Source organism: Erinaceus europaeus, chromosome 15, assembly GCF_950295315.1.
Source record: "Erinaceus europaeus chromosome 15, mEriEur2.1, whole genome shotgun sequence".
Classification (NCBI taxonomy): Eukaryota; Metazoa; Chordata; class Mammalia; order Eulipotyphla; family Erinaceidae; genus Erinaceus; species Erinaceus europaeus.
Genome location: NC_080176.1, coordinates 34,059,957 through 34,084,381, shown reverse-complemented (window position 1 = coordinate 34,084,381; position 24,425 = coordinate 34,059,957). Strand labels below are relative to the sequence as shown.

Genomic DNA, 24,425 nt, shown 5'->3' with positions numbered 1-24,425 from the left:
TAGAGTTCAGAAATAATCCACAGAAAGTTATGATTGGCTTACTTTGTATGCTGGGTGGTAACGGTAGCTAATTCTAGTTGATTATGATTTTTAACAACCTCATGATTATGTACAATTTAAAATAAGCATAATAGCTCTAAAAACCTAAGATGTAATTTGCAGGTATACAGCAACATGTCTCAGAAAACTTACCATTTACATAGCCACATCATAAAAGTCTAATCAAGATTTAGGATACTAAATTTAGGATAATAAAGATTCATGGGCAAAATTAAAGTTCCAACATAAAAAAGAATCTATAAAAGATTTATCAAAAATCACAATCCGAGCAGTAAAGGGCAAGGAATTATTTCCATGTTGGATAAAGAAACTCTATTAAAAAATGTTCTTATTGGCTAGAGAGACAGCATAGTGAGATTATGCAAAAGACTTGCATGCCTAAGGTTCCTAGGTTCCAGGTTCAATTCCCAGTATCTGAGCAATGTTTAGGTAAATAATAGTAATGATTTTTTCTCTTAGTGTGCTTCCCTATGCTTTCACAGAGTGGTGGGATTACAAAGAAGTCTAATAAAATATATAAAGAAACTCAAGTCAGAAAACTATATATGCTGTCTCTCTAGCCAATAAGAACATTTTTTAATAGATGAAAACAAGAATATTATATATGAACAGTAACAACACAACCTTCAATATTAATCTATGCTTGGAAAAAAAAAAAAAAACCAAATTTGCTGACTCAGCACAAAACCATCAGTGGTGTTCTTATCTGTAAAAGGAACAATCTATTGTCTGGCTGAAACAAAGGGCAATGCACAGGAAATCAACCAAATCTGAGCCAGATGGTCACTGATTCAAGTTTCATTCTCACCACCCACCACTCTTTCTGGCACTACTAAAATAGATACAGACAGCATTTTTAACTACCAGGTAATAGCAGAGTGTGAGGTATAAGCCTTTTACAAATCCCCTGCCTCCCCACTCTTAACTCACTAAAACAGAATATCTGCAAAAAGTTAATGAGGAAGTTGTTATTGATGGAAAAATACTCCTGAAAACCCAGTAACAGATTCTTAAGCATGACATGAAATTTTACTGTATGGAAAAACTATAATAATAATAATTTGTTCCCATCTACTTTTTTTTCCCTCAAGCCATGGCACAAAATAGAAATGGATCCAGAGAAAACTGATTTATCACATTTATTTTCTACAGGTTGATATCATTGGGCAAAAAACAACAACAACAACAATGCAACAACAACAAAAAAAAAAACACCTTGTAGTTTCTAACTCAGAAATACCTCTCCCAGCGATAAATTGGAAAATACTTTTTACCAGTGATATAAAACAGTAGGTCTGACTTTGTACCACAGAATCTATAAATTTGGATACTACTGTAAATACACATTTCACATCCCTACTGTGTAGAATTAAACTAAACTTTAAATTCTAAGCAATAAATGCTAGTTAAGCAAAATTGTATTTAGAATTATACCTTAGAATATGCCATTACTCTATGTAAACATTCATATTAAAGAATAGCATAAATAAAAATTTAGGACTGCACAATAAAATGTTAAGGAAACATTCTTTCACTTTTCTTAGCTGTATAAAAAAAAAAGATATCTTCAAAGGCATTTTCCCTGAAGAGAACCCTTGACTCTAGCAGTTACTTGGAAAATGTTTACATTTATGTAATCTAAATAGATTTTACAACAAATAGCATTTCCTTTGGTAAACTCTATGATCCTTTTTATAATGACTTTCGAAATGTCAATGTAGGAGTTCATTTTATTGACATGCTACAAAGCCACTTTTCTTAAATTTACATTTAGAAAGGTTAGGGTACATCAAAGAGATTTTTTTTTTTTTGTCTATTTGATTTTTTTTTTTTTTTACAAGATAATCACAGGTTGGCAAAGCAATGGCTAAAGACAAAAAAAGGCTTCAAAATATGCAATCAACAGTAACGCAAATGGCTAGTTTTACTCTAGGGAAGTAGAAAAAGCTGCTAAAGACAACATAAAGTAACCTCCCTTAAGAGGTTGCTTACACAAGTGAGTATAAAATGAAGCCAAATTAGCAGAGTGGAAACTTCTCATAAAAACTTGCTTTCAAAAATTGTTCCTAAAGTTGACTTATAAAGACCTCAGATTAGATTGTAAGGTGTGATTTAACATGTAGTTTAAATGTATACATATGATACAGATATGTGTGTAACATGTGTATATGTGCTTCTGTTAACTACAATACCTGGCTTTAAAATTTTTTCGATTTAATTATTTGCAATGTGTTTGCACAACCTGAACTTTTAAAACACTATTGCTTTCCTCTACTTAGGAACACAACACAATGTTCAGCAACAGGATGGAAATACTTGAACTATAGTTAGTATACTTTAAAAAATAATTTTCTTAATATGATTATATAATCGTAAACTTGCAAATGAGAAAAATTGATAATTCATTAAAAAACTTTAAAATAAGGAATATTGGTTAACAAAGATTTTCTGTAGTGTAAAAAGAAGAAAATGACTATTCAAATTAAAATTCTCTATCTTCTGAGCTCATTTTAGTCTCTAAGATAAATTTACATTTAAATGAAACACACACACAAAAGCAGCTGGACTATCATAACCATCCCACGCACATTTGTGTTTCCAGAATTTAAATCTCTAGTTCTCAGCATACGGAATTTGTGACAAAATACTTTTTTAGTTAACCAGTTTTAAAATCACTGCAATAGAATTGATCTACCAATGCTTTAACTCAATATAAAAGTTAAGGGAAAAGCATTTCTAAAGAGATAAAAATAGAATTCTACTAACAAAAGTCAGTTCAGAACATTACATTCACCTAAGTTTCTGGGCAACTAACCTTTAAATAAGATAAAAACAAAAACCACATCAACAATAATAAATGAATATATAAGTACATGCATCCAAATAGCAGATTAAATTATAATCTTTTTTTATCAGGTACTAATATAAAGAAGTAACATTTTAAAGCTAAGATTTATTGTATAAGAACTGAGTTCTAAAAGGATGACAGAGGACCTAGTGGGGGTTGTATTGTTATGTGGAAAACAGAAATGTTATACATGTACAAACTACTGTGTTTATGGTCTATTGTAAAATATTAATCCCCCAATTAAAAAAAAAACCCTGAGTTGTATTATTCATCCTTTGTTTTTTCTTTCATATTTTTTTCACTTAATTTTTGTTGTTATTTGCTTCTTATTATCCACAAGAGACAGATATTTTTTTCCATTCAAAGAAAATTGTTTCTAAAAAAAAAGGATTTGCTGGGGGAGATAGCATAATGATTATACAAAAAGACCATCATGCCTGAGGCACCAATGTTCTCTGGTTCAATTCCTATCACCACCATAAAGCAGAACTGAGCAGTACTGTAGTAAACATTTTTTAAAATTTTTAAAAGAGCATATTTATGGCAAATTTGATACTATTATTTTATTACTGTATATAGTAACAATCATATGAAGAGTTAAATTAGAGTATACATAGCTACCACTAATGAAAATTGCTGAGAATCCAAACTTCTATTGAATGAATTATATATAGAATAAAACATTTTATGCTTTAAATGTTCATTCTCAGTCTAATCTATGCATTAGTAACACACTAAATATTCTCATATGAGTGTAAATGTAACATACTATAACGTATTAATTGAATATTCTCATATGAATATAAATGAACTTTAGACAGTCTGAAAATCAAAATAAACTTTCACTCATGTCTCTAAATTATAATTTCTCATGTCTTAAATTTGCCATTTAGAGGACACCTCAGAAAGAGCTTATTTACTAAAACTAGTGAAAGATATGAATTGGATAGAGATCAAATTTATATACTCCCTTCAAAATATACGTTTTGATTCCTGACATACAAGGAATTGTCACTAAAAAACTGAAGGCTCATCTCTTGATTTCCTTCACATCACCACACTTTTTCTTAAGTGTACAGTCCATGCCTCATGAAATAGTATCTAGTTTAAATATAAAATGAAGTGTGTTGGTAGGTGGCACAGTGGAATAAGCATGAGATGCTGAGTTCAGTCTCTGGCACTGTATGTGCCAAAGTGACGCTCTGATTCTCTCTCTCTCTCTCTCTCACACACACACACACACACACACACAAACAAATAAATAAACCTTTAAAAATAAAGCAAACACTCAATATTCATAGATACTAATTCAAATTCAAATGAATTATTTTATAATTTTGGTCTTTGGTAACAACAACATTCTTAAATATTACTTTATAGAATTTTTTTTTACAAGTTTAGTAATGATTTGAGGATCATGGTTTAAATAAGACTACATCTGAATCTACAAATCCACATAACTATGTTTTAACCAGATTTCAGGTTTACTGAAAACTGTTGTTAGTCTTTATTTTCCTTTCTTCTTCTCTCTAGTACCATTCCCATTACAGATACAAAATTTAAAAATATTTACTTTTATTAATTTATTAGTTAATGGAGAATTTTATTATTTCTATTGAATATAAAGTTCAAGCTCAACAGAAAAACTACAAAGAAAAATTATCTTAAGGAAGTAATAAATAGATTTGATGTAATAATTTCTTTTTATCCAAAAGAAAACTAAGAGTCAGTTTGGTATTGAAACTTTTATTACCCATTATAAACTTTAAAAATCTTTTTAAAAAAACAGTACAGGTTAAACACAAACTTTAGTTTTAGAACTATGATGTCTGTTTGCAATACATGAACTTTAACTTCCAAGGATAAATAACATACAAATGTCTGGTAATCTACCATGTAACCATGTCTACAGTAAGCCCACACTGTTTTGATTTTGAAAATCTTATCAACTTAAAATTCAATGTCCAAAATGTTTTGTGACATGAATTCATCACAAGAGATTAGTCTTTTTTTTTTTTTTTTCAAAACATTCGTTTCCTCAGACCATCAATTCTATGGTTCTATTCTACTTTGTGGTATTATCCTGGCAATGTATGCTTTTAAGTGATTTATTTACTAGAGTATTTGTTGGCAAATTTGAATTCCATATTAACTGAATTATATAAGCAAATTTATTGAGAGAGAAAGAGAGAGAAAACTTGGTGAACATGAGAGATTACAAAGATACCATTTTGCAAACCTAAAACTAGAAAATAAGATAGAATGAAATGCAACTCCTTTTAGCTCTATCATAGACTTACTTTGGATTTACTTTTCCTCTTCAGCAACCTTTATTCAAAAGATCATTCTAAGAAATTATTTTTAAAAAAATCATTCTACTGATTCTAGCTTCCAAAGAGCATGACCTCATCTTCATATTTCCATTGAGGAGATAAATTTATTTCATCCATGCTTCCTCTCCTAGGCCCCTAAAAATCAGTAACTCTAATCTTAAATGTAGCCCAGGTTAAGGATGGGATCCATAACCATGGAGAAAACTAACAACTTTCTATAACTCTCTATAGAAGTCATTCATCATTCATTTTTTCCTTTTTTTTTCTTCTTCTTTTTTTTTTTTTTTTTGCCTTCAGGGATATCACTAGGGCTTCAGTGCCAGCACCACGTACGAATCCACTACTCCTGGAAGCCATTTTTTTAAAAAAAAATAGGATAGGAAAGAGAGAAATTGAGAAGGGAGGGGAAGATAGAAAGGAGGAGCGAAAGATAGACACCTGCAGACCTGCTTCACCACCTGTGACGCAACCCCCCTGCAGGTGGGGAGCTAGGGACTTGAACCAGGATCCATCCGTCGGTCTTTGTGCTTTGTACCGCCTGACCCCCAGCAAATATTTATTGAGGGACAACTATTTACATGTTCTAAGTGCTAAAAATAGAATAGTGAGTGAAAGAGATGAAGCACTTCGAGTCAGTGAGCTTTTGTTCAACCTTGGTAAGTAAATAAATGCAAGACTTGACTATCACTACATTCCTTAGAAACTAAGATATAGGAATGATACAGTCTGTTAAAAAAAAAGCAAAAAGGAAATAGTAATATGTTCCTTGGAACCTATCAATATCACCTTTAGCTAAAGAAGCAATATTGCCAAGTTATCTTTTGGGGTAAAAGTAAATATTAAGAATATAATTTTGACATCCAGATGTTACAATCTAGTTGAATCACAAGACATGTACTTACTAAACGCAAGAAATAGAAGAACAAACAAAAGCTTTGGAATCAGCTAGCCCTAAGTTTGAATTCTCACTTTACAATTTAGCACCTATGGATTCTTGTAAATTTGCTTAAACCTTCATGATTTCTACTTGCAGAACTATTACAAGAAGTAACAGTGATATGTGTATGGGGAGATACCACGGCACCAGAGGAAGCTCTAACGCTGTGTTGTCTCTCCCTCTCTTTGTCTCTGTCTCTCTGTCAATATCTGTATGACTAAAACAACCCAAGAGCAATGAAGTCGCACATTATTGAGGTCCTGCCTAAACACACACAGTGTGTGTACAATGCTTGAGGGAATACATACACATTTTTATTAACTAGTTATTAAATAAACTATTAACACTTTCTATAAATTAAATATGAGAGCTGGCTGGTGGTGCACCTGGTTGAATACACACATTACAGTGTGCAAAGACCAGGATTCAAGCCACCAGTCCCCACCTGCAAGGATAAAGCTTCACGAGTGGTGAAGCAGGGCTGCAGGTGTCTCTCTCCCTTTCTGTCACCCCTTTCCCTCTCAATTTCTAGCTGTCTATCCAATAAATAAAGATAATAAATAAACAAATAAATAAATTTTAAAAATACGAGAAAGGGACTAGGCAGAGAAGCATATAGAGATCATGAAGATAGAAATAGGGTGGGCGTATGGATCAACCTGCTAATATCCATGTCCAGCAGAAAAGCAATTACAGAGGCCAGAACTCCTTCCTTCTGCAAAAAAGAATTTTGGTCCATGCAACCAGAGATACCAGTCTGAGAAGTCTCAACTCCTCAAATCTGGTGAGACCTTTCCTAACTACCTTCATCCAAGTTAGATGGCATATCATTTAACTAAGTAAAGATATCAGATTAGGTTAGGGTTTAGGGTACTGGATACAGGTGTACACATATCCATAAACAAGGGACAATCATATAGCTCAAAGTCAAAGTGCTTAATAATGGTTGAAGTGCCTAAAGAAGGCATCACAAATTCTGTAATTGATTTTAGACCAAATTAGCAGGACAGCCTAGCAGAAAGTCCCAAAGAAAACAGATCCCCAAAACCTAACTCTGGTTGGGCTCAACAAATGATACCCAATGCCTAAACAACTGAGAGGAAAATCTAAGATAATCAGATAAAGAAAGGACTACAAAAGTTGAATAAGGGCAAGAGACTGGACCACTTAATAATGGCCTGTTTGGTCAATATTACACCATCTGTTGTCTGGGGCCTTACTTAGGGACTCCTTGGATTCCCATACACATATGATGGGCCTTAACCTCTAAAGAATCCCTCTCTCAACTACCACTGGTTGCTTCCATAAGGAACAGCATCTTGTGGGCCCTCTCAGGACCTTGGCTCTAACATAAAGCAATGACAATAGGGATAACCCCAGTCTCTGAAGGGAGGCTGAGGGCATCCTACCCTGCCACTTGAAAAAAACTGGTCCTGAAATGAGTGCAGCCTGCAATGTTCCTCAGATGTGACCATGAGCTACAAGCTCAGACCAACAGGGACTTAGAGGTTACACAGGCTCTGGCACTAAATATAAATATGCATTTACATATGGGCCCTGGAGCAGGTAGATGGAGGTAAATAGTTAATGTTAGCCACAAAATTATTTTTTATAAGAATGGGAGATACTCCCTTCCCTAATCCAACTTTCTAGCCCTTTTCTCCACTCTGACACCATTCTCTCAGACAATATTCTCATCCAACCTCAGGCTAGCTACCAAACTCAAGCAAAACTATCATAGTTGTATGCTCCCAGGAATATGTCTAAAATGCTTCTCCTAGCTTTCTTCTACCCTAAAATCCCTAAGCTCATCTGCTCTAATCCTACTTTTTGGTTCCTGTTCATTAACCATCTTGTCTCAACTTAGGTCATGCCACCTTCTAGACACTAGGCTGCAGATGCTACCATGACTCCATCCTGACTTCTCTGGGCAGACGACCTCACCAATGTGTTCTGGACCCTCAGTTCTCCAGAGCTCTCTGGTCCACTAGGGAAAGATAGAAACAGGCTAGGAGTGTGGATCACCTGTCAACGCCCATGCTCAGCGGAGAAGCAGCTACAGAAGCCAGAGCTCCTACCTTCTGCTCCCCATAAACAACCTTGATCCATACTCCCAGCAGGGGTGAAGTGATAGGATGAAGATAAGAGGACTCTGCACTCCAGCTCCATCAGCATCCAGAGAGAGAGAAGGAAAAGGAGAGGGACATATAGAGGTAGTTATGATGTCATGAGTGTCTTAGATTGAATCAGAAAAGGAAGTGGCAACTATGTATAAATGTGGACAGATAGTTGTAGAGATGATGGTTGGCCCATGTCTACAACCTTAGGAGAACAGTGGTAGACTGCAGTGGGGAGACTGAAGATTCAGGAGTCTTGTGGTGGGAATGGTGTGGATTCAAACCCCCTGTCGACATGTAATTCTGTAATATAAAAATATTTAAAAAACAGAAAAAAATTTAATTAAAAAAAATAATAATTTTGGTCCATAGCCTCAGAGGAGAGGAATAATAGGGGAAGATGACCAGAGAGATCTGAACCCAATTCTACCAGGAACCAAAACATTTGTCACTAGGAATCTTTGTTTTTATGCCATCACTAGAAGGGAAGTGAATCTGGAAAACACCAGAGGAGGTCAGGCATTGTTTCGCTTATGTGAGAGAGAAGAGGGAAAAAGAAGGATACTCAGAAGAAGTAATAGGTGTAGGTGTAACCTAAAAAAGGAAATACATAGACACAGATATATAGTCAATTCACATATGTGACCTTGGGAGAACTACTACAGTTTCCACTGCAGAGGAACTCTGGTGGTAGGAATGGTGTGGAATTATAACCCTATTATCTTATAATTTTGTAAATCCATACTAGTAACTAATACAAAGTTAATAAATTAATAAATGAAATTTGAAGTTTCACTAAAATTTTCTAGACAAGTTCAAAATCCTGGAAAATATATATTATAGATTTAACATTTTTAGTAGTTGAACAAACTAGTTCTAGAGAAGTTTAATATGGATTGAAGTTTTGTTTTTTTTTTAATATTTTGCCTTTTGGGAGTTGGGTGGTAGCGCAGGGGGTTAAGCGCACGAGGCGCAAAGCACAAGGACCGAGTAGGGATCCCGGTTCAAGCCCCCGGCTCCCCACCTGCAGGGGAGTCGCTTCACAGGCAGTGAAACAGGTCCGCAGGTGTCTAGCTTTCTCTCCTCTTCTCTGTCTTCCCCTCCTCTCTCCATTTCTCTCTGTGCTATCTAACAACGACGACATCAGTAACAACAACAATAATAACTACAACGACAATAAAAAGACAAGGGCAACAAAAGGGAAAATAAATAAAACTACCAAAAAAAATTTTTAATATATTTTTGCCTTTTTATTCATGAGAAAGGTGAGGGGAAAGAATGAGAACATCACATGTGATGCAAGGGCTCAAACTTACGACCTCATACGTGAAAGTCCAATGGTTTTATCCACTGAGCTACCTTCCTGTCTGCTGATACTCTTTTTCAAAATCAAGTGTTAATAATAGTATAAATTATTAGTTTTAATTTAGATTTCAAAATAACTGATAAAGCTCAAGAATTTTTCATATTTATTGACAGTAAATATTCAAGTTCAAGCCCCTGGTCTCCACCTGCAGAAGGAAAGCTTCATGAGCAGTGAAGCGGTGCTCCAAGTGTCCTCTCGCTCTCCCTATCTCCCTCTTCCCACTCAATTTCTCTTTGTTTCTACTTACAGAAAAGAAAAAAATAGGCAGTAGGAACAGATAATTTATTCTTCAGGCACGGAGCCACGTGATAACCCTGGTGGCAATTAAGAAAAGTAGAAGAGGGAGTCGGCCAGTAGTGCGGCGGGTTAAGTGCACGTGGTGCAAAGCCCAAGTACTGGGCGTAGGTATCCGGATTGGAGCGCCCAGCTCCCACCTGCAAGGGAGTCACTTCACAGGCTGTGAAGAAGGTCTACAAGTGTCTCTCTGTCTCTCGTCTTCTCTATCTCTCCCTTCTCTCTCAATTTCTCTCTGTCTCTATCCAATAACAAATAAAAAATTTTAAAAAGTCATTATTTTTTCCAAAAAAATGATGGTGAGGGGATACGAAATGTACTCATTTGGGGATCAGGCGGTAGAGCAGTGGGTTAAGCACACTAGACGCAAAGCACAAGGGCCGGTGTAAGGATCCCAGTTCGAGTTGTTGGTTCCCCACCTGCAGGGGAGTCGCTTCACAGGCGGTGAGGCCGGTCTGCAGGTGTCTATCTTTCTCTCCCTCTATCTTCTCCTCCTCTCTTCATCCTATCCAACAACAATGACATCAATAACAATGATAATAGTAACAACAACAACGATAAAAAAAATACAACCAGGGCAATGAAAGGGAAAAAATGGCCTCCAGGAGCAGTGGATTCGTGGTGTAGGCACCGAGCCCCAGCAATAACCCTGGAGGCAAAAAAAAAAAAAAAAGTACTCATTTGTTCAACATTTCTAAAATTAAAAAAAAAAAGTGATTAAAAAAAATCAAGTAAATTTAAATGCACTCTTTCCAAAGCAGAGAACAGATTGAATGATAAAAATCCTAAAGTGAAAAGATTCCTTAATCCTTTAATAAGAGTGAAAGCTGAACTGGGGAGATAGCATAATGGTTATGTAAATGGCTTTCATGTATACGGAAGATGGGTGGTGGTGCACCTGGTTAACTGCATGTATTACCATGCACAAGACCTGGGTTCAAGTCCCTGGTCCCAACCTGCAGGGGGAAAGCCTCATGAGCAGTGAAGCAGTGCTGCAGGTCGGGGTCTCTCTCTCTCTCTCTCTCTCTCTCCCTCATTACCTCCTCCCTCTTTTCAATCTCTTTGTTTTATCAAATAAAATAAAGTTAAAAAAAAAAAAAGGCTTTCATGTGTGAAGTTCTACGGTACCAGGCTCAATCTCCAGCACCACCATGAACCAGAGCTAAGCAGTGCTCTGGTCTTCCTCTTATTTAAATAAAATATTTAAAAAAGGGAAGTGAAAATTGTTCTAATAGTCTTATAGTTCCCTGACTATTCACATATATATAAACTTACTACAAGTTGGGTTAACTTAATCAGTTTAAAAATCAGTGAATAAACAAGACATTACACCAATTATATCTGTACATGATGACTTCATTTACGTAATGGTGACAATTTTAGTCACATTTACTTAAAAAATTAACTTAGAGAATGATAAATATTAGGAGTGCTTCTAGAACTTTTGAGTCCATAATAAGCACCTGGGAAAATGTTAGAATGTACATTCTGGGATCCCACCCCCAAAACTTTTATTTAGTAGGTCGAGACCAAGAATCCAAGAATCCGCATTTAACAAGCACCCCAGGTAGGTCAGTCAGGTGTTGACAGATCACACTGAAAACAGTGAATTCAGGAATGTCTGATCTTTTTACAAACTGATTAGCCAAAGAATTCCAAGAGTGTGGTATACTAAAGAGAACAAAGCATTTTAAAGTTAAAAGATCTCGATTACCTTTCTGACCTAATCCCCACTCACTCTTCCTTGCTTATTTCCTTCAGTGTCACTGGCCTCCTTGGTTACCCTTCTCACAACAGACAATCCTCTTACTCTAAATTCCACAACAGTTCAGCTCCTAGCAGGTGTCACTTCTCAGTGTGAAGCAGAATTATATAGAGTAATGAACCCATCTCACTGTCTAATTTTCCTTCTATTTCATTTTTCCCCTAGCATTTTCCACTATTTAAAATACAACATCCTTGCAACACTAGAGCAGCACAATGATTAGACTGATAGACTTACATGCACTGAGGTCTTGAGTTCACTCTCTATCACCATATGTCAGGGTGATGTTCTGTTTCTCTCTCAATAAATAAATAAATATTTTTAAATAAATAAATAAATAAAATATAACAAATTGTCTCTATCAAATACATAAAATTAGGGCTGGGGAGACAGCATAATGGTTATGTAAAAGACTTTCATGCTTGAGGCTATGAGTTATCAGGTTCAATCCTCAGCACTACCTCAAATCAGAGCTGGTCTTTCTGTGTTTTTCTCTCATTAAAATAAATAAAATATTAAAAAATAAATAAATAATAGTGTGGTCCAGGAGGTGGCACAGTGGATAAAGCATTGGACTCTCAACCATGAAGTCCTGAGTTCAATTCCTGGCAGCACATGTACCAGAGTGATATCTGGTTCTTTCTCTCTTTCCTCCTATCTTTCTCATAAATAAATAAATAAATAAATAAAATCTTAAAAAATAATAATAATAAAACAAACGAAGCTTGATGTATTTTGGTGACAGGAGGCAGAGTTTAACAGTGCGTAGATCTCTGGGCCCTGTCAAAGATTCTAATTCAGTAGGTCCGCAATGGAGTCTTCAATTCTGAAATTCTAGCAGTAACTCAGATGATACTTTTACAACTTGAAGTTGTCACATGAGGCAGAGGGAGACAGAGAGAGAGGAAAGAGGATGGGGGGGGAGAAAAGCATGAAAGTCCCATGCTCTATCAGTTTAACCATTTTCCCAGCTGTGCTTACTATCATTTTAACAGTATAACAATAGTCATTTTCAATTGCCAATACTAAATGCTATCAATGTACTGAATTTTATAATATGAAAGTTGAAAAGTATACGATTTTTGGGGTGGGCAGTGGTGTACCCAGTTAAGTGCACATGGTTCTAAGCTCAAGGACCTGCTCAAGGATATGGATTCAAGCCTCTAGCCCCCTACCTGTAGCTGGGACACTTCACAATTGGTAAAGGTGTCTCTCTTTCTCTTTTCCTATCTCCCCCTCTCCTTTCAATTTCTTTCTGTCCTACCCAATAAAAAATTAAAAAAGGAAAACCTGGCTACCAGGAGCAGTGGATTCATATGTAGTGCAGGCACTGAGACATAGCAAAAAGAAAAAAGAGAGAGAGAGAGAAGAAGAAGAAGAAAAGAAAGGAAAAGTAGATGATTTTCATATGCATTTCTCTAATTATTTAATTAGATGAGAGGTTAAAAATTAGTTGGTTTCCAAATTTGCTTTGCTAGGTCACGTGTAGTATTTAAATTTTATTGTCAACATTTAAATTCATATAAACCATTAATTTCCAGCTCCACTTGAAAAATCAAATGATCTGGCAACAATGACCTATGTTCCCACAGGGCAAAAATCAGAGAAGCTTTAGAAATTCTGTCACTGTTAGACTTTCTTGCCCACCAGAACTCATCATCCTCTAGGGTTTTCTTGTTGTCTTGCTTTCTTCACTGAAATTGCCTGATTGGTCCCTAGAAGCATCAGATTCATGGTTCCTGCTCTGACTTAAGTTTTGAAAGGTTAAAAACCAAAAAGCAGGGGGCTAGGTGGTGGTTACCCAGTTAAGTGCACTTATTATCATATTCAAGGACCTGGGTTCAAGACCCTACTCCCCACCTACAGGTGGGATGCTTCATGAGCAGTGAAGCAGACCTGTAGGTGTCTTTCTTTCTCCCTATCTTTTCCACCCCTCTCAATTTCTCTGTCCTATCACAAACAAAATAGAAGAAAAAAAGTGGCCACTAGGAGTGGATTTGGAGTGTTGGCACCAAGCCCCATAGATAACATTGGTGATGAAAAAAAAGAAAGTACTGGGGGCCAGGTGGTAGCGCAGCTGGTTAAGCGCACATGGGGCAAAGCCCGAGGACTGGCATAATGAACCTGGTTTGAGCCCCCTGGCTCCCCATCTGCAGGGGGGTGTCAATTTACAAGCAGTGAAGCAGGTATGCAGCTGTCTATCTTTCTCTCCCCCTCTCTGTTTTCCCCTCCTCCATTTCTCTCTGTCCTATCCAACAACAATGACAGCAATAACAACAACAATAATAACAACAATGGCAACAAAAGGAAAAAAAATAGCCTCCAGGAGCAGTGGATTCACAGTGCAAGCACTGAGTCCCAGCAATAACCCTGGAGGAAAAAAAAAAGAAAAAAAATAAGTACTAATAAAAGCTAATTTATTCCGTACTTAGCACACAAAAGTAATTATATGATATTCACAGATTGTTTTACAAATAATATTGAATGACTAGGAAAATACTTTTCCAGTGGTTATTAACTTTTCCTATTCCTAGAGTAATGGGTCAACCTCAGAAGGGTTATTAAAATGAAGATTAGTAAACCCTACCTCCAGCATTTATAATTAAGTATTTTGGGTTAATCTCTGCAAGTTTTCATCTAACCCCAAACTCCAAGTGCAACTCTGTATTAGGATGAAATTTTCTCAAAGATATGGACATTTCAAGAAGTGTAGTAAGGTATCATTTTGATAACATAATATGAATTCACAGGTAACTTTTTTCTAAATATTTTTCATGTTTACTATTTCATTTTACAATAATTCAATGCAGTAAACTGGTATTTAGGTCAGTTATTGTTAATCCCATTTTATAGAGGAAAAAGTACTACTCTAAATATACAAGTTAAAAGAACTAGAACAAGCAGATTTCCTGGCTCCTAACTTTGATGATATAGACAAACAGAGCAATCCAAGACACAACTGGAGTTTACTACTCCAGATCAGTACTATAAAATACAACCATACAGAAACAGACAGACCATATAAGATAAAGTTCACAGCAACAAACATTTATCAAGTGCTGATTAAGTGTTAATCTACACTAATCATGACTACAGACTCTTCTGCAGGGATAGCTGATGACACTCAAGAACAGAGAAAAATAAAAAATAATATCTGAAACCACAACCTTGAAAAGATAGTGGATTTGTCATACACAGAACAAAAAAAGAAAAAAGTGCTGAAGGGGTAAGTAGTATAAAGACAGAGTCGGGTAGAAGAGAAGAATCCCTGTAGATGCTTCACATCTGGATTTAGAGGAGCTGCTACCACCAGTCAGTCAAGAATGGGAGGGCAGGAACACTACACAACAGGAGCCCTCCTGGGGCTCAGCAGCACAAAGGCTGCTGTTATCCATGTTGGGTATGTGTTTGTCCGAAATTTCAGGGCTGCTGGAACTCCAGAACTTACAAGGGCATGCTTTTGTGTACTCTAAATTACCTTGACTACATCAGAACTCAAATGAGAGGGCACAGTTTCACTACCCATTTGTAACCAAAAGATACCATAATTAAGAGTCATGAAACTTTCTCTGATTTTTCTGCAAGTTTTGAGAAATATTCCTAGTAAAAATCTACCAAATTATAATCATAGTAACGCTTGTATAAATCAGTCCCAACAGAAAAAAAGAAAGGATTACATTTTAACTTAACTAGGACTGATATTATGATATTATTTATTAACTAACTTTAACTGCTACTTTTCTAAGATTTAAAATCAGAACTAATAAAAGTTACCATAAAGTGACTACAAGAAAACTGCACTTAATTTAAAAGATCAAGTAGGAAATTAGGCTCACTCTTCATGAGTGTTATAACTGATTCATCCTAATACCCATCTAATAGTTAACTTCAAAATGACTGAGGCAATGAAGCTTCCACCATTCAACTTAGAAAACTGTAGCAGGTGGTCCAGGAGATGGTGCAGTGGCTAAATCAAGCAGGATGTCCAGAGTTCAATCCCTGGCAGCACATGAACCAGAGTGATGTCTGCTTCTTTCCCTCTCTCCTATCTTTCTCGTTAATGAATAAATAAAAATCTTTAAAAAAGAAAGAAAGAAAGAAAACTGTAGCAGTACTATTGGAAAAAAAAAATCCTTTATTGTACACAACAGCAATGAAAGACAAAAGAGTGGTCCAGGAGATGGCGCAGTAGATAAAGCATTGGACTCCCAAGCATAGGCCCTGAGTTCGATCCCCAGCAGCACATGTATCAGAGTGATGTCTGGTTCTTTCTCTTTCTCTCCTCCTATCCCTCTCATTGATAAATAAATAGAATATTTTAAAAATTGAAGAAATTGAAAAAAAAATTTTTTAAAGAAAGGCAAAAGAAAATAAAGGGGGAGTCGGGCAGTAGTGCAGTGGGTTAAGCGCACGTGGTACAAAGCTCAAGGACCTGCGTAAGGATCCCAGTTCAAACTCCGGCTCCCCACCTGCAGGGGAGTCCTTTCACAAGCAGTGAAGCAGGTCTACAGGTGTCCTTCTCTCCCCCTCTCTGTCTCCCCCTCCAGTCTCCATTTCTCTCTGTCCTATCCAACAATGACCACATCAATAACAACAACAATAATAACTACAGCAACAAAACAACAAGTGCAACAAAAGGGAATAAATAAATTTAAAAAAAAGAAAATAAAGGGATACAATTTACACTGATCAAATTAGTCAAAAATATTAACTTTAATATGCTTTTAAAATGACATAAGCACATTAATGATGCTACTCTTATATAATCCTGTTGGTCAGTAATTTAGACACTGTCAGACATCTGAATTTTTCCTAATAAAAATGCAATGTTTGTAGGCTGAGTCTTTGATATGTTGACTCTCTCAAAAGCCTAGACCAGGGAGAACAGAAGCAACCGGTGGCACAGCTATATACAAATAATGTCAAAGGACATAGATTATGGTGATACTGGGTATTATATAGCAAATCCTAACAAAGGGATTTTTCCAAGTTAACCCAATTACCAAACAATGTGATTATAACAATAATGATCTATTGTCTTCTTGAACCCTAAGACAGCAGGAACCTCAAATTTCCACTATAGAGCCTTTATTTTCCCCAGTCCTGGAACCTTAGGGTGGGGCGCACTTTCCTGCATGCTTCTCTTCATTCATACCAAATAAATATTGCATCCGCCAATCCCAACCTAATCAATGCACCACCTCAGCATGCTTCACTTCAGACTGTGTCCAGAGACATCAGGTATGGAACGACAACCTTTCAGCTTCATTACTCGGGTGAGACCTTTACTTTCATAGTATTCTCTAACTCCATTCCAGGCGGGTCACTTCCTAACAAAGTCCCAAAACCTAGATACAGATCGGTCCTCTTGAGATAGAGCCTTTGTTCACACGTATCCATAAACTAGGGCAAATTATATACCTGAAAGCAAAAGTACACAATAGTCTGCAGTGAGTACCCCCCAACACTTCATCTACACTATTCCAGCCTTTAGGTCCATGATTGTTCAACAGTTTGTTTGGCTTTGTATGTTAACTCTCTTTTCAGCCACCAGGTTCCAGATGCCAGCATGATGCCAACCAGACTTCCCTGGATAGACAACCCCACCAATGTGTCCTGGAGCTCCACTACCCCAGAGACCCACCCTACTGGTGAAAGAGAGAGGCAGGCTTGGGAGTATGGATCAACCAGTCAATGCCCATGTTCATCAGGGAAGCAATTACAGAAGCCAGACCTTCCACCTTCTGCATCCCACAATGACCTTGGGTCCATACTCCCAGAGGGATAAAGAATAGTAAAGCTATCAGGGGAGGGGATGGGATATAGAGATCTGGTGGTGGGAATTGTATGGAGTTGTACCCCTCTTGTCCTATGGTTTTGTTAATGTCTCCTTTTTTAAAATAAATAAATAAATAAATAAATAAATGCAATGTTTGTACTTTAATTTGTTATGGTTTTGCATCTTAGCAACTCTGTAGAATGTTATTACAATATCTGTTTTAAAATAAGCTAAAGTTCTGAGAAAAATGTTACTTTCCCAAAATTACAAAAAGTGATAGTTACATTTGGAACTCAAAACTTTAATGTTAGAGCCCAACCATGTGGTGCAACTACACTATACTGCCTCTGAAGAAAGTTTTAAAGGGAGTCAGGTGGTAGTGCAACGGGTTAAGCGCAGGTGGCGCCAAGCGGAAGAACCAGCGTAAGGATCCCGGTTCAAGCCCCTGGCTCCCCACCTGAAGGGGAGTCATTTCACAGGCGGTGAAGCAGGTCTGTAGGTGTCTATGTTTCTCACCCCCTCTCTGTCTTCCCCTCCTCTCTCGATTCCTCTCTGTCCTATCCTACAATGACGACATCAATAAGAACAGCAATAACCACAACAATAAAACAAAAAGAGCAACAAAAAGGGAATAAATAAAAATTTAAAAAAGAAAGTTTTAAAAAGAAATAAAATTTCATTCATGAGATGTTCATTCTATATTTTTATTAGTGACTTAATATTAATTTTAAAAAGTATAAGATGGCTTTTCCCACCACCAGACCTCCACATCCCCATTCTCTGCATTGAAAACTGCAGTAGTTCTCCTAAGATCACAACTATGGGTTGACCATTACTTCTATAAGTATAAATACAATATTATCATTATTATTTTGTCCATATTTTTCTATGGTCTTGCCTTCTCTCTCTCTCTCTCTCTTTTTTGGCCTTCTTTTCTAAGTCACACCTCCCCCTCTTTACTACTTCCAAGTATCCTTTTTTCCTCTTCTCTTTCAGGGTCCTGATGAAATTGGAATTCAGAGCCCTCTGCTCATCTTTCCCTGACATTTCTCCCTCTCTGGAAGTATGGATCAAAATTCTTTTTGGGGTACAGAAAGTGGGGGTTCTGGCTTCTGTAATTGCTTCTCCATTGGACATGGATATTGGCAGGTCAGTCTATACTCTCAGCATTCTATATTTTTAAAATACTGAAAAAATCCCCCAAATAGCAGAGGGCTAATAAACTACATACATTAATTGAGTAAATTATTATACAGAAAAATATTTATGAAAAATTGAAGCAAAATTATTTACAGCATAAGATATTTACAAAATAAATATTCTGGATTGGCAAAATAGCTCACTTGGATAATGTGTTGTTTTGCCATGTTCATGACCCAGGTATGAGTCCAGTCAAGCAAGCTTTAGTACTGTGATCTCTTTCACTCTCTTCCTAACTCTCTGTAGTTCTGTCTCTATAAAATAACAATAATAATAATGTAAAAAAATACTCATAGTGTGATACTGAGAAGAAAACTGGGAAAAAAAAGTATTCAATTTTAGAGACTTTCAATGCTAGTACTCAATTTTCATTTGCTTTTGTCAATCAGGATTATTCTATGTACCCACAGAAATCTATTTATCAGGTCACATTCTTATCCCAATCGTGTTAATTGGCTTAATCAAAATATATAATATTTTTATTGGTAGTTCTGAAGTTTATTTATTTGTCTTGGTGCCTATTCAACAAATTCACCATTCCTGGTGGACATTCTTTTCCTTTTTTTCTTTTTTCCCTCTTCTTTCTTTTTATTTTATAGTTCACAGAAAAATTGAGAGGGGAGAAGGGAAGAGAAAGAGAGATGGCTGCAGCACTGATTCACCACTTCTGAAGCTTCTTCCTTGTACCACAGGTGGGGACCCAGGGTTTGGACCCAGGTCTTTGATCATGGTAATGTGTGCACTCAACTGGTTGTGCCATTGACTGGTCCGATTTCAGTCTTAAAGTATGTTTATTTAAAGAAACAAAACTAATATTTTGAAGTTTCTTAAAGTATGAGTGAACCTTTAGCACTTGGAGAAATAGTTCAACTGGTAGAGAGCATTAGAGTTGCACGTATGAGTGTCCTGGTTTGATGTACCACATGTACCACCAGCCTACGGTTCTGGTTTCTCTTTCCTCTTTCTCATGTGAAAATTCATATGTAATAAACTTAATGTGAAGCTTTAAATGTCTTTTTAAAATATTGTATTTAATTGATTAGGACCGAGAGAAATGGAGAGGGAAAGGCGAGAGAGTGAGAGAGAGATACCTACAGCACTGCTTCACTGTTCAAAAAGCTGACCTTCCCCCTGCAGGTGGGGACCGGGGCTTGAACCCAGTAGGCTCGCTACCACCTGCCAACCCCCCTAAGCTTTAAATGCCACAAAATACAAAATTTTCTTGACAACTTACAGTGAATGTACGTTTAAAATTCCTTAGTTGAAATAATATATAATAACTAAAATCAGCTGATTATTTTTTAACTTTATTTTTATTATTCCCACCAGGATTATCGCTGGGACTCTTGATCCTAATACTATGGACCCAGTGGCCACGTTTTATATATTTTTTTAATTGGACAAAGAAAAATTGGGGTTGGGGAGAAGATAGAGGGAGAAAGACACCTGCAGACTTGCTTCACTGCTGTGTCCCTCCCTGCAAATGAGCAGGGGCTTGGACCCAGGCACTTGATAATAACATGAATGTTCAACCTGGCGCACCACTGCCCCACCTCCCCCGCCCCCACCTCCCTGTCACCGCACCCCCACTTTTTTTTTTTTTTTTACTTTCTCGTAGCCTTGCAATCACTCCTCAACTCCCTGCACACACCAAGAAATCATTAGCCCAGAGGTTGCAGGTGTTTTAGAGCTTAGAAAAGTTTTCTACCAAAAGCATAACCTCTCGGTAAATACAAAGTAACTAAAATTTCTTGACTTCAAGAAACTGATTTCTTCAAGAAACTGCAATACTGATCTAAATACTTTTAAGTTGCTAATTAAATTATGTCTTGTTCTTTTGAAGTAGCCAAGTAAACACTATTTTCACTATCTCAAAGATAGAAACTATTTGGCTGCAGCAATTTCCCTAAAAATGGCCCAATGAGCTGAGAATTCACTCTCCTTGGTGAGGCCATTCAACACAGGGGTTGGTTCTGTATTGGTAGCACAAGCAGATACACTGTAGGAAAGTGAAGTGGCTATTTCCCAAAGATTTCAATCTCTTTAAGAATGGGAATGTCAATCTCTTGAAGAGTGGGGATGTTGCTTAAATTTCTCCAACTTCCCTTTTATAAATGTATCATTTGGGATTTTTTTGGGGGAGGGGCTACCTTCTAATACACACAGGTCCAACAGGGTATTCTTTAGTCAGTACTAGGAGACCTGAAGAACTATTTTAAACATGGAATGTGGGGATTAGAAGGACTCTCAGAAACTAAATAATTCAATTCCTTTATTTGACTAAGGGGAAACAAAAGTACCATACCCCTTCAAAAAAAAAGTTGATTTAGCTAGTATATGGCAAATCTAGGCCTAAAATTAAAAGATGTGACCAAATTCCTTAAACTTGACCTTTGTGTTTCTCCCTTACCACTGAAAGTTGTATGTTGTCATGCCAATAAGAGTATACAGATGTCCTTTCAATGTCTTCAGATATGCACTACACTAGCTCATAGTCTATAGTTCTCTCTCTCTAGTTCATAAAGAATTCCAAGATGGAAGAAATATTCAACAAAGATGATGAAATTAGGAGGTTGGTGAGTATGATTTCCATTGAATACTTGTAAAGTTTAAGCACTTTAACTGACCTTATGTCAAGTGAAAGTTTCTAATGCCATAAGTGTACACCAAAGTAATAGCCTTCATCACTGATGTATTCAACTTTTACTTATATTTGGTTGTATTCATCATTTATTTTTGTAATGTAACTTCATCTCAATAGGCTTATGAAAGACTGAAATTGGCAACGGTGACTGCTACTAAGGAGGAAGATATTGAGAGAATAGGATGGGAGAAAGAGGCTGACTTTACACTGCTGTTCGACATTTTTTTCACTATGTATATTATTTTTTTATATTTGTTCATCTAAACCTCCTTTTAAAACGTGCTATATGAAGGCAATTTTACTACCAAATATTGTTCAACCAAGCATGCTTTAATGCTATTTAAATAAACCTTCAGTATTCAATCTGTGAGATCATATAGAAGGACTTGGTTAGAAAAAAAACCAACACAATCACAAACAAAACTCAAGGCAGAACCCCAGGTTTAAATTTAAGAAAAGGTACAAAAATAATGAGGCTTTAAAAAGAGATATTTCATTCAAAAATCGTATGCAGAAAAGCTCTTCCCTTTACTTAAGTGGAAGATTTTAAAAGGGGATTCTAAATAGGATTTCCCATCTCAATGGGAAGGGGTCCTGTAATGACGTGAACAGTAGAAATTAAAACTTGGTTCCTGTTTTAAGAGGACAGGGGGCCGGCATGAGGCTCTTGTAACAACCACATTCAGAGGGGAAAACCACGACTGAGAAGTTTGTCCCGGACTCGTGCCCCTCAGTAGGAGACAAGAGCTGTTGCCATGCGGATGAATTGTGGGATCTCACTAGCCTCATTGAACTGAGAAGCCCACAAACAGAATCTACACAGATGATTTTCTTTTAATGGAGCTAGGGAGACAAACCGATGTACTGATGTACTTTAACCGAGTGCCTCATTATCACTGCCCCGCCAGGGCGCACAGCTCAGCTCGCCCACTCCCCGCGTCAGGGCTGGCTGTCAACGCAGCCCTTTGTGTCTCATTCATAAGGAGAGGTCCTCGGCCGCTCACAGGGGAGGGGAAGGGGCTGGTGGCCGAAAGACACGCGCGTGCGGGGGACAAAGTGACACTGGTGTGCAGAAAATAAGCCATGGGCACTGAGCATAAACCCAGCCGCGCTGCCGCCCGCAGTTTCCCCAAGCCGAGCCCTCTCCATCTTCCTAGTCACCTCTGCGGCCCTACCTGCCGCCCGCCCGCCTCCCCGGGCTCCCGCCACAAAGGCAGCGGCTAGAGTCGGGGATGACAGGCCTTTGGCCTCCGGACGCCGATCACCGGCTGGGAGCCCTGAGGGGGCTACGCGAAGCGGCGGGAAGATACAGGGCTTGGGACCGAGGGCTGGCACCGGCGCTGCCCCCGCCACGGAAACACGCTCGCGCTCAACCCCCATCCCGCCCTCCTTCCATCCAGGAAAAAAATAGTAATAATAAAGAAAAAAATCAGGCACAGCCTTTCCCCACGCAGGTAGCGTGTCCACAGCACGCCAAAGGGCAGCTCCTGCCGGGCAGAGGCGAGCACTCGCGCCCGGCTCGCGACCTCTACTCTCTCCGCTCGGCTCCCCGCCTCCCGCACCCGGGTCCCGCAGTCCCCGCAGTCGCTCACCTGGCGCAGGCCCTGGCCCTGGCGCTGGCGGGGCGCGAAAGCGGAGGACCAGAAGGTGGCCCTCGCCTCGCCTCGCCTCGCCTCGCCGGGGCTCGATCCCCAGCCCCAGTCCGAGTCCCAGCGCTGCGCTCGCTCCCTAGCTCGCTCGCTGGGGCCGCTCCGCTCCGCGCCGCGCCGCGCCGCGCCGCCCCGCCCCGCCCAGCCGAGGTGCTAGCGCCGCCGCCGGCTGGCGTCTCTGGCGGGCGCGCTCGCAGCGCTCAGTTCCCCGGGGCGGAGCGAGGCGCGGCCGCCGCGGCCGGAGGCGGATTCCTCAGGTGCTGCCCCTCCCGCTTCCCCACAACCTCAGCTGCAGGGGCCCGCGGATCCCCTCCCCCACTCCGCCTCCCGGCCTCACTCGGCCTCCGCGCCCGCCAAGAGTGGCTCCGAGCGCCCTGGCTCCCTGAGGCTGCGGGCTCCGTGTTCAGACCCACGCGCCGGCACCCACACCCAGACTGCAGCCGGCAGTCCGCTGTGCTCGAGCCATTTCCCAGCCCCCTGCACACAGGATGTGTGGGCCCGGGGTATGGAGAGTGGTAGTGAAGAAAAGGTCCTTGGGAAGAGGAGCGACCACCCCCATCCCCTGTGAGGTTTACGCGCGCAGCCCGAGAGACAGACACAGACACAGAGGGAGGAGGCTTAGTCCACTGTTTTTCACAGCGGATGATTTCTCTTGTCCACTGGACAACAGTGACAGGCCCTAAGCATGAACTCAGCCTGGGTAATGGTGGGCCAAAAACCTTTGGCCTTTTGCATTAAAAAAGGTAGAGCGGAGGGAGGACGGGGACAAAACCAAACAAATGCTAGCACTGGGGTCAGACTCCCGCTTCTCGCGGGCGAGGTGAGCTCTCCCTCCGGTCTCCGGGCAGGCCGCTCAAGGACTCGCTCGCCCAACTCCCAGGCAGCCTCCCCCAGACCCCAAACCGCTACTTGTACCGGGTCCTGGGCCTGTGGGCACTGCTGGAACCAACGTTCTCAGTGACGTGCTGTGATCAGATTGTGACCGATTTGGCTCCAGTTTTCATGCCTGGCGTTTTGGGGTTTCTTTGTCTTGTTTTTTTCTTCTCTCTCTCTTAGAGATGTAGCTCTTTCTTTTCCATTTTTCTTTTTTCTTTTTTGCCGGGGCTCGGTGCCTGCACCACGAATTCACTGCTCCTAGAGGCTATTTTTTTCCCTTTTGTTGCTCTTTCTTTTTTAAATCGTTGTTGTGGTTATTATTATTGTTGTTGTTGATGTCATTGTTGTCGGATAGGACAGAGAGAAGTGGAGAGAGGAGGGGAAGACAGAAGGAGAAAGATAGATACCTGTAGACCTGCTTCACTGCCAGTGAAGCAACTCCCCTCAGGTGAGGAGCCAGGGGCTCGAACCGGGATCCTTACCCCGTGCCACGTGCGCATAACCCGCTGCACTACCTCCTGACTCCCTTTTTTCTCTTTCTTTTTCTTTCTTTTTTT

At 38.9% G+C, this 24,425-nt stretch overlaps 1 protein-coding gene across 4 annotated transcripts in view; it reads right to left on the bottom strand.

Moving 5' to 3' along the window:
* GREB1L (GREB1 like retinoic acid receptor coactivator) overlaps positions 1-23,122 on the bottom strand; it is a 295,678-nt gene extending 272,556 nt beyond the window's left edge. For all 4 annotated transcript variants that reach the window (XM_060173567.1, XM_060173569.1, XM_060173570.1 and 1 more), the window contains exon 1: positions 22,936-23,122. The gene's annotated coding sequence lies outside the window, so the exon portion shown is untranslated. The remainder of the gene's footprint in view (positions 1-22,935) is intronic.
* Positions 23,123-24,425: the final 1,303 nt, after the last annotated feature.